The sequence below is a fragment of the Oncorhynchus mykiss genome, chromosome 8 (genome assembly GCF_013265735.2).
Source record: "Oncorhynchus mykiss isolate Arlee chromosome 8, USDA_OmykA_1.1, whole genome shotgun sequence".
Taxonomy (NCBI): Eukaryota; Metazoa; Chordata; class Actinopteri; order Salmoniformes; family Salmonidae; genus Oncorhynchus; species Oncorhynchus mykiss.
The window spans coordinates 38,259,040-38,266,099 of record NC_048572.1 but is presented as its reverse complement, the minus strand read 5'-3'; the positions used below and the strand labels follow the sequence as shown (position 1 = coordinate 38,266,099).

The following is a 7,060-nucleotide window of genomic DNA, read 5'->3' as shown; positions in this document are numbered from 1 at the left end:
CGCTCAGTGTAAGGCTCCTAGGCACCTGCCCAGAGGTAAGCTACACCCCTTACCTGTTCCACAACTGCTATAGTCGCACTTGTCGATCGATTTCCTGACCGATCTCCCCCATCACAGGGAAACACCATGATCCTGGTTGTTGTGGATCGTTTCTCTAAATCCTGTCGTCTCCTTCCTCTGCCCGGTCTCCCTACGGCCATACAGACTGTGGAGGCCTTGTTTATGCACGTCTTCCGGCACTGCGGGGTGCCTGAGGATATCGTGTTTGATCGGGGTCCCCAGCTCTCTTCGAGGGTCTGGAGGGTGTTCATGGAACGTCTGGTGGTCCCAATCAGCCTTACCTCGGGTTTTCACCCCGAGAGTAACCGGCACGTGGAGAGAGTTAACCAGGATGTGGGTAGATTTCTGAGGTCTTATTGCCAGTACCGGCCGGGGGAGTGAGCAGCGTTTGTGCCCTGGGTAGAGATGGCCCAGAACTCGCTCCGCCACTCTTCCACTAACCTCTCCCCCTTCCAGTGTGTACTGGGGTATCAGCCGGTTCTGGCTCCTTGGCACCAGAGTCAGACCGAGGCTCCTGCGGAGGAGACATGGGACGCCGCTCATGTTCACCTTAAGCGCATACAGTCACCCGCAGGCCGGGTCTAGCTCTCGACCCGAAACCTGTCCCTCCGCCTGCCCTGTCGGAAGCTCGGTCCGCGGTTTGTGGGGCATTTAAAGTCCTGAGGAGACTGAACGAGGTGAGTTATAGGTTACAGATCACCCCCAATTACCGTATTAACACCTTGTTCCTTGTGTCTCTCCTCATGCCGGAGGTGGCTGGCCCGCTCCAGGAGTCTGAGGTGCGGGAGGTTCCTCCGCCCCCTCTGGACATTGAGGGTGCCCCTGCGTACTCCGTTCGATCCATTCTGGATTCGAGGCGTCAGGCAAGGGGCCTTCAGTACCTCGAGGACTGGGAGGGGTACGGTCCGGAGGAGAGATGCTGGGTTCCGGTGGAGGACCTGTTGGACCCTTCAATGCTGCGGGAGTTCCACTGTCTCCATCCGGATCGCCCTGCACCTCGCCCTCTGGATCATCCTCGAGGCTGGTGTCGGCGCACTGCTGGAGCCACGCGTCAAGGGTGGAGTACTGTCACGACTTCCATTGAAGTCAGTTCCTCTCCTTGTTCAGGTAGGGCGGTCGGCGTCACCGGTCTTCTAGCCATTGTCGATCCACTTTTCATTTTCCAATTGTTTTGTCTTGTTTTCCTACACACCTGGTTCTCATTTCCCTCATTAAGTGTTGTGTTTTTAACCCTCTGTTCCCCCCATGTCTTTGTGTGGAATTGTTTGTTGTAAGTTCTTGCGCACATGTTTACTGGTGCGCGTCGGGTTTTGTACCCATGTAGGTTATTTCTTTATGCCGTTGGTTTTGAAATTAAACTGCTCCGGCTATTACCTAGTTCTGCTCTGCTGCGTCTGCCTTCACTACCACCAGCCGATATGACGGCTTGGTAGACAAAGGAAGGGGTTGTGACTGAGAAAAAGTGGGAAAGACAAAATGGATTCACTACAGACAGTTGATAATTGTATAATGCTTTGCACATCCTTAATCCTTTGCACATGAATGGCCGCTCTTTCGAGAATAATTGCAATGTGTATATACAGTGCCTTGCGAAAGTATTCTGCCCCCTTGAACTTTGCAACCTTTTGCCACATTTCAGGCTTCAAACATAAAGATATAAAACTGTATTTTTTGTGAAGAATCAACAACAAGTGGGACACAATCATGAAGTGGAACGACATTTATTGGATATTTCAAACTTTTTTAACAAATCAAAAACTGAAAAATTGGGCGTACAAAATTATTCAGCCCCCTTAAGTTAATACTTTGTAGCGCCACCTTTTGCTGCGATTACAGCTGTAAGTCGCTTGGGGTATGTCTCTATCAGTTTTGCACATCGAGAGACTGAATTTTTTTCCCATTCCTCCTTGCAAAACAGCTCGAGCTCAGTGAGGTTGGATGGAGAGCATTTGTGAACAACAGTTTTCAGTTCTTTCCACAGATTCTCGATTGGATTCAGGTCTGGACTTTGACTTGGCCATTCTAACACCTGGATATGTTTATTTTTGAACCATTCCATTGTAGATTTTGCTTTATGTTTTGGATCATTGTCTTGTTGGAAGACAAATCTCCGTCCCAGTCTCAGGTCTTTTGCAGACTCCATCAGGTTTTCTTCCAGAATGGTCCTGTATTTGGCTCCATCCATCTTCCCATCAATTTTAACCATCTTCCCTGTCCCTGCTGAAGAAAAGCAGGCCCAAACCATGATGCTGCCACCACCATGTTTGACAGTGGGTATGGTGTGTTCAGGGTGATGAGCTGTGTTGCTTTTATGCCAAACATAACGTCTTGCATTGTTGCCAAAAAGTTCAATTTTGGTTTCATCTGACCAGAGCACCTTCTTCCACATGTTTGGTGTGTCTCCCAGGTGGCTTGTGGCAAACTTTAAACGACACTTTTTATGGATATCTTTAAGAAATGGCTTTCTTCTTGCCACTCTTCCATAAAGGCCAGATTTGTGCAATATACGACTGATTGTTGTCCTATGGACAGAGTCTCCCACCTCAGCTGTAGATCTCTGCAGTTCATCCAGAGTGATCATGGGCCTCTTGGCTGCATCTCTGATCAGTCTTCTCCTTGTATGAGCTGAAAGTTTAGAGGCACGGCCAGGTCTTGGTAGATTTGCAGTGGTCTGATACTCCTTCCATCTCAATATTATCGCTTGCACAGTGCTCCTTGGGATTTCTAAAGCTTGGGAAATCTTTTTGTATCCAAATCCGGCTTTAAACTTCTTCACAACAGTATCTCGGACCTGCCTGGTGTGTTCCTTGTTCTTCATGATGCTCTCTGCGCTTTTAACGGACCTCTGAGACTATCACAGTGCAGGTGCATTTATACGGAGACTTGATTACACACAGGTGGATTGTATTTATCATCATTAGTAATTTAGGTCAACATTGGATCATTCAGAGATCCTCACTGAACTTCTGGAGAGAGTTTGCTGCACTGAAAGTAAAGGGGCTGAATAATTTTGCAAGCCCAATTTTTCAGTTTTTGATTTGTTAAAAAAGTTTGAAATATCCAATAAATGTCGTTCCACTTCATGATTGTGTCCCACTTGTTGTTGATTCTTCACAAAAAAATACAGTTTTATATCTTTATGTTTGAAGCCTGAAATGTGGCAAAAGGTCGCAAAGTTCAAGGGGGCCGAATACTTTCGCAAGGCACTGTATAAGTGCCCGCATGTCGTTGTCTTCTCTGTTGGAATCGCCTGTCCGTCTGCTGGAGATTCAGTTCATCACAGAGTCTCTGGTTAACTTCCCCAGAAGTCACAATGTCCTTTGTGGTTGTAGCTTTCTCCGCAGCTCTGGATAGTGTCTGTTGTAATGGATGCGTCAGGCCTGAAGATGGTCGTTGCATAGAATAGATGTTTCCGCGGTTGTTGGTATTCTAGTACTAGATTACGTCATTTCTAGCTGCAGACTAGTAATTATACGTCTCAGATTTGATTTTATTCTGTAGTGATAGACAGTCTCAGAGCTGAACCATTTCCAGCCGTGTAGCCAAAACTACAGCTGTATGGTCTCCTTGGCCTATAGAATTGTAGCCATTCCAACGTGGGGACTCTGTCCCGGCGTTCTCTGACTTAATGTATATTTTGTAGGAAGTGAGTTTTATACTCTGTGGACGAAAGGGTGGTTCTATGATGCCTAATGTGATGTCTGGGCTCACGGGGGTGTGGCCACTGACTAGGTCATCTTTATATGAAAATTCATACTCTCATTTAGAATGTTAACATCACATTACATCTTTAATCACACTCATTTCACAATATTTAGACATCAACCTGACAGCTGGGAAATGCACACTTTAAGAGATACAGTTGTGTTTTTCCTGTCCTTCATGAGATCACCAAATGAAACACATTCATCATGACTGTCTATTAGGTGTCCACGGACCATTCCCACATTCTCAAAAGTAGATACATTGTTTAATTATTCAAATGTTTGATGTCCAAGGGTCTCTGTGTTCCACAGTTTACATTCTAATCTCCCCGCTCTCCCCCTCTATGAGAGAGAGAGAGAGCACGGTGTAGAGCGGACCCCCCTGTAATCTGATAGTCATGACACCACCTGACACCACTGACTGACCAGCTGCACTGCGATGGCAATAACAATCTAAAGTAATTTAGACCTTCCATTGTCCATTTCTATCTGTTACCATGACAGTAATTAAGACATTGAAATTGTATTCCTCAATAAAATAAACTAAGTAACAATATAAAATAGTTGTTAATGTTGTGTCTGTCAATATTCTGTTTTTCAGTTTATAACTTATAACTGCTGTGTTTACCACAAGTAAGAGCACATATATTTTTTGGGATTGTTTTATTATATCACTGTGTTGGTGTCTCAGTGGTAAAACAGTACTGCTTGTCATTTAGTGCTCCAGGTCTAAACCTCTTTCATCTGGTTGTTTATGTCGTTGGGTATTGATTAACAGAAACGGTATCAATAATTAACTGAAGACAATAAAAATCCCCACATCCTCTGTCACAATGCGAACCCTTCAGCCTCATTTACATTCCTTAAAGGATGCTGGGCTGGAAAAGATCCAATGATTTCACTGTGGTTTTCTGTGGAAAAACAGCACTTGATAAAGTAGCAGCAGCTTTTTCCACCTTGTTTTAACCTCAGCGTATATCAGTTTATTGTACGATTAATGCTAGTTTCCGCTGGTTGAAACCAGTGGTTGAATGTCTCTGGTGATTATGTGTTTTGCAAGGTGCTATTTACCGTTGACTCTCACTTTTCTTTCACTCCTATCTTTTGAACCTGCTCTGGCACAATTTAGTGCTAATACAATGTGGGTCTGTATTGATTTTTGTTTTTACCGCTCTCTCTCTTCCCCTGTGTGAAAAGGCCTGTGTATTCATAGATGTTTTGTTTCTTACAAATGGAGATCAAGACAGAGTATGAGGAGTATTCCTTTTCCCTCCCACTCATTCTTCATTCCCCTGTTCCATGCTCCACCGCCCTCCCCTTAATTTCCCCCCTCCATCTCTTCTTTTTTCCTAGCCCCCTCTACTTCAACCTCCCTGAGTTCCTGCACTTTTCCCCCTCCCTCCCTCCCTCCCTCCCTCCCCACCCACCCATCCCTCCTACTTGGTTCTACCCTGTCTTCCTCTACCTGGTGTGGTAGGAGGTGCCTCTGGGGTCTGGTTAATAATCCAACACTGGAGCTACTGAGCAGACAGACAGATAAGGAGAGACAGGGGGAGTGGAAGAAAGGGAGAGAGAGAGAAGTAAGAGCAAGAGGCATGGGGGGAGCCAGGTGAGATCAGAGAGAGGAGAGTGAGGGAGAGGAAAGATAAAGGATTAGGTGATAGTAGTCAGCGTGTTAGTGCCTGTACAGGTGAGTGGACTCTGAATAGGATTTCCCTTCAAGCTACAGGTGGAGAAAGCCTGATACAGGACCAACTGGATTTACAGAGTGCTGGAGGAAGGTCTTGAACCTCATGTGAAGATCCATGTGGTCACCCTAGCAGCTACACAGACTCACCCTCCGTCCTACCCCTCCTCTCTTCACAGACTACAGGTGAGTCTAACTTTAGTCTTTTCCCCTGTAGCATCAATGTATTTGTGCCAAAATGAGACCTGTTGGAGCAACATCAGAACCCAGTTGCAACTAAATGCATCTAGTTTTAATGAGCTCAGGTTGTGACTGTAGTGACTGGCTTGGGGGCCAGTATACTTTTTAAACATGACTGACATACACTTCACACCAATGAATTCATATTTTCCATTTAGAAATTAAATAGTTTTGTCTATAATTACAGAGTGGAAAATGCAGTCTCTTTATCTACTTTATTATGGTTAGTTGTTTGCTGGGTGACTTTACAATCACTGTAATACCATGTCTAATCTCTGCCCTGTCCAATGTTCAGGGTGAAGTAAAGGTAATTTGGGTCACGTGAAGAGCGGGCGCTAGGCAGTGCGAGATGGCATCAGAGGAGATGGCTGCTGTTTCACGGGCTCTGAACCAATTGTGCTACTGTGTGTGCTTTGTCGCATTATTTGTAACTTATTTTGTACATAATGTTTCTGCTACCGTCTCTTATCAGTACAGCGATTACTCACCTCGTACTGGTCAAAGATTTCTTCTTTAACGAGTCGGACGGAAAGGATTTACTCAGACACCCGACAAGGCCCAAATCACCTTCATTCGCAAGAGACAGATATATTGGGGATGTAAGTCGGGGTGCCTTGTAAGGATCTGACAGCGAGTGGGTAATCCGCCTCCACCATCAGTCCTATTTGCCAATGTGCAACCATTGGATAATAATTGGATGAGCTCCGATCAAGACTATCCTACCAACGGGACATTAAAAAACTGTAATATCTTATGTTTCACTGAGTCGTGGCTGAACAATGACATGGATAACATACAACTGGCTGGGTTTTCGGTGCATCAGGCAAGATAGAACAGCTGCCTCTGGGAAGACAAGGGGTGGAGGTCTGTCTATTTGTCAATAACAGCTGGTGCACGAAATCTAATATTAATTAAGGAAGTCTCAAGGTTTTGCTCGCCTGACGTAGAGAATCTTTTAATCCGTTTTAACTCAAGTCTACCAGCATATTATGTGCGCAACCAGAGGAAAAATAACTCTAGACCACAATAACTCCACACAAGATCTCCCTCGCCCTCCATGTGGCAAATCTGACAATAACTTTATACTCCTGATTCCTGCTTACAATCAAAAACTAAATCAAATTGTATTTGTCACACGCGCTGAATACAACAGGTGCAGACCTTACAGTGAAATGCTTACTAAAATAAAATATCAAAAAAAGAGATAAGAATAATAAATTATTAAAGAGCAGCACTAAATAACAATAGCAGTGCTATATACAGGGGTACTGGTACAGAGTCAATGTGCGGGGGCACCGGTGTTGAGGTAATATGTACATGTAGGGAGAGTTATTAAAGTGACTATCCATAGATAACAGCAGAGAGTGGC

The 7,060-nt window shown here is 44.9% G+C and overlaps 1 protein-coding gene across 2 annotated transcripts in view; it reads left to right on the top strand.

Annotated features, from left to right (window-relative positions):
• Nucleotides 1–5,279: 5,279 nt before the first annotated feature.
• Nucleotides 5,280–7,060, top strand: part of LOC110529892 (cGMP-dependent protein kinase 1) — a 44,976-nt gene continuing 43,195 nt past the window's right edge. The window contains exons 1-2 of one of the 2 annotated variants that reach the window (XM_036985440.1): nt 5,280–5,637; nt 5,987–5,998. The gene's annotated coding sequence lies outside the window, so the exon portion shown is untranslated. The remainder of the gene's footprint in view (nt 5,638–5,986; nt 5,999–7,060) is intronic. The other variant, XM_021612548.2, reaches the window with a different exon arrangement.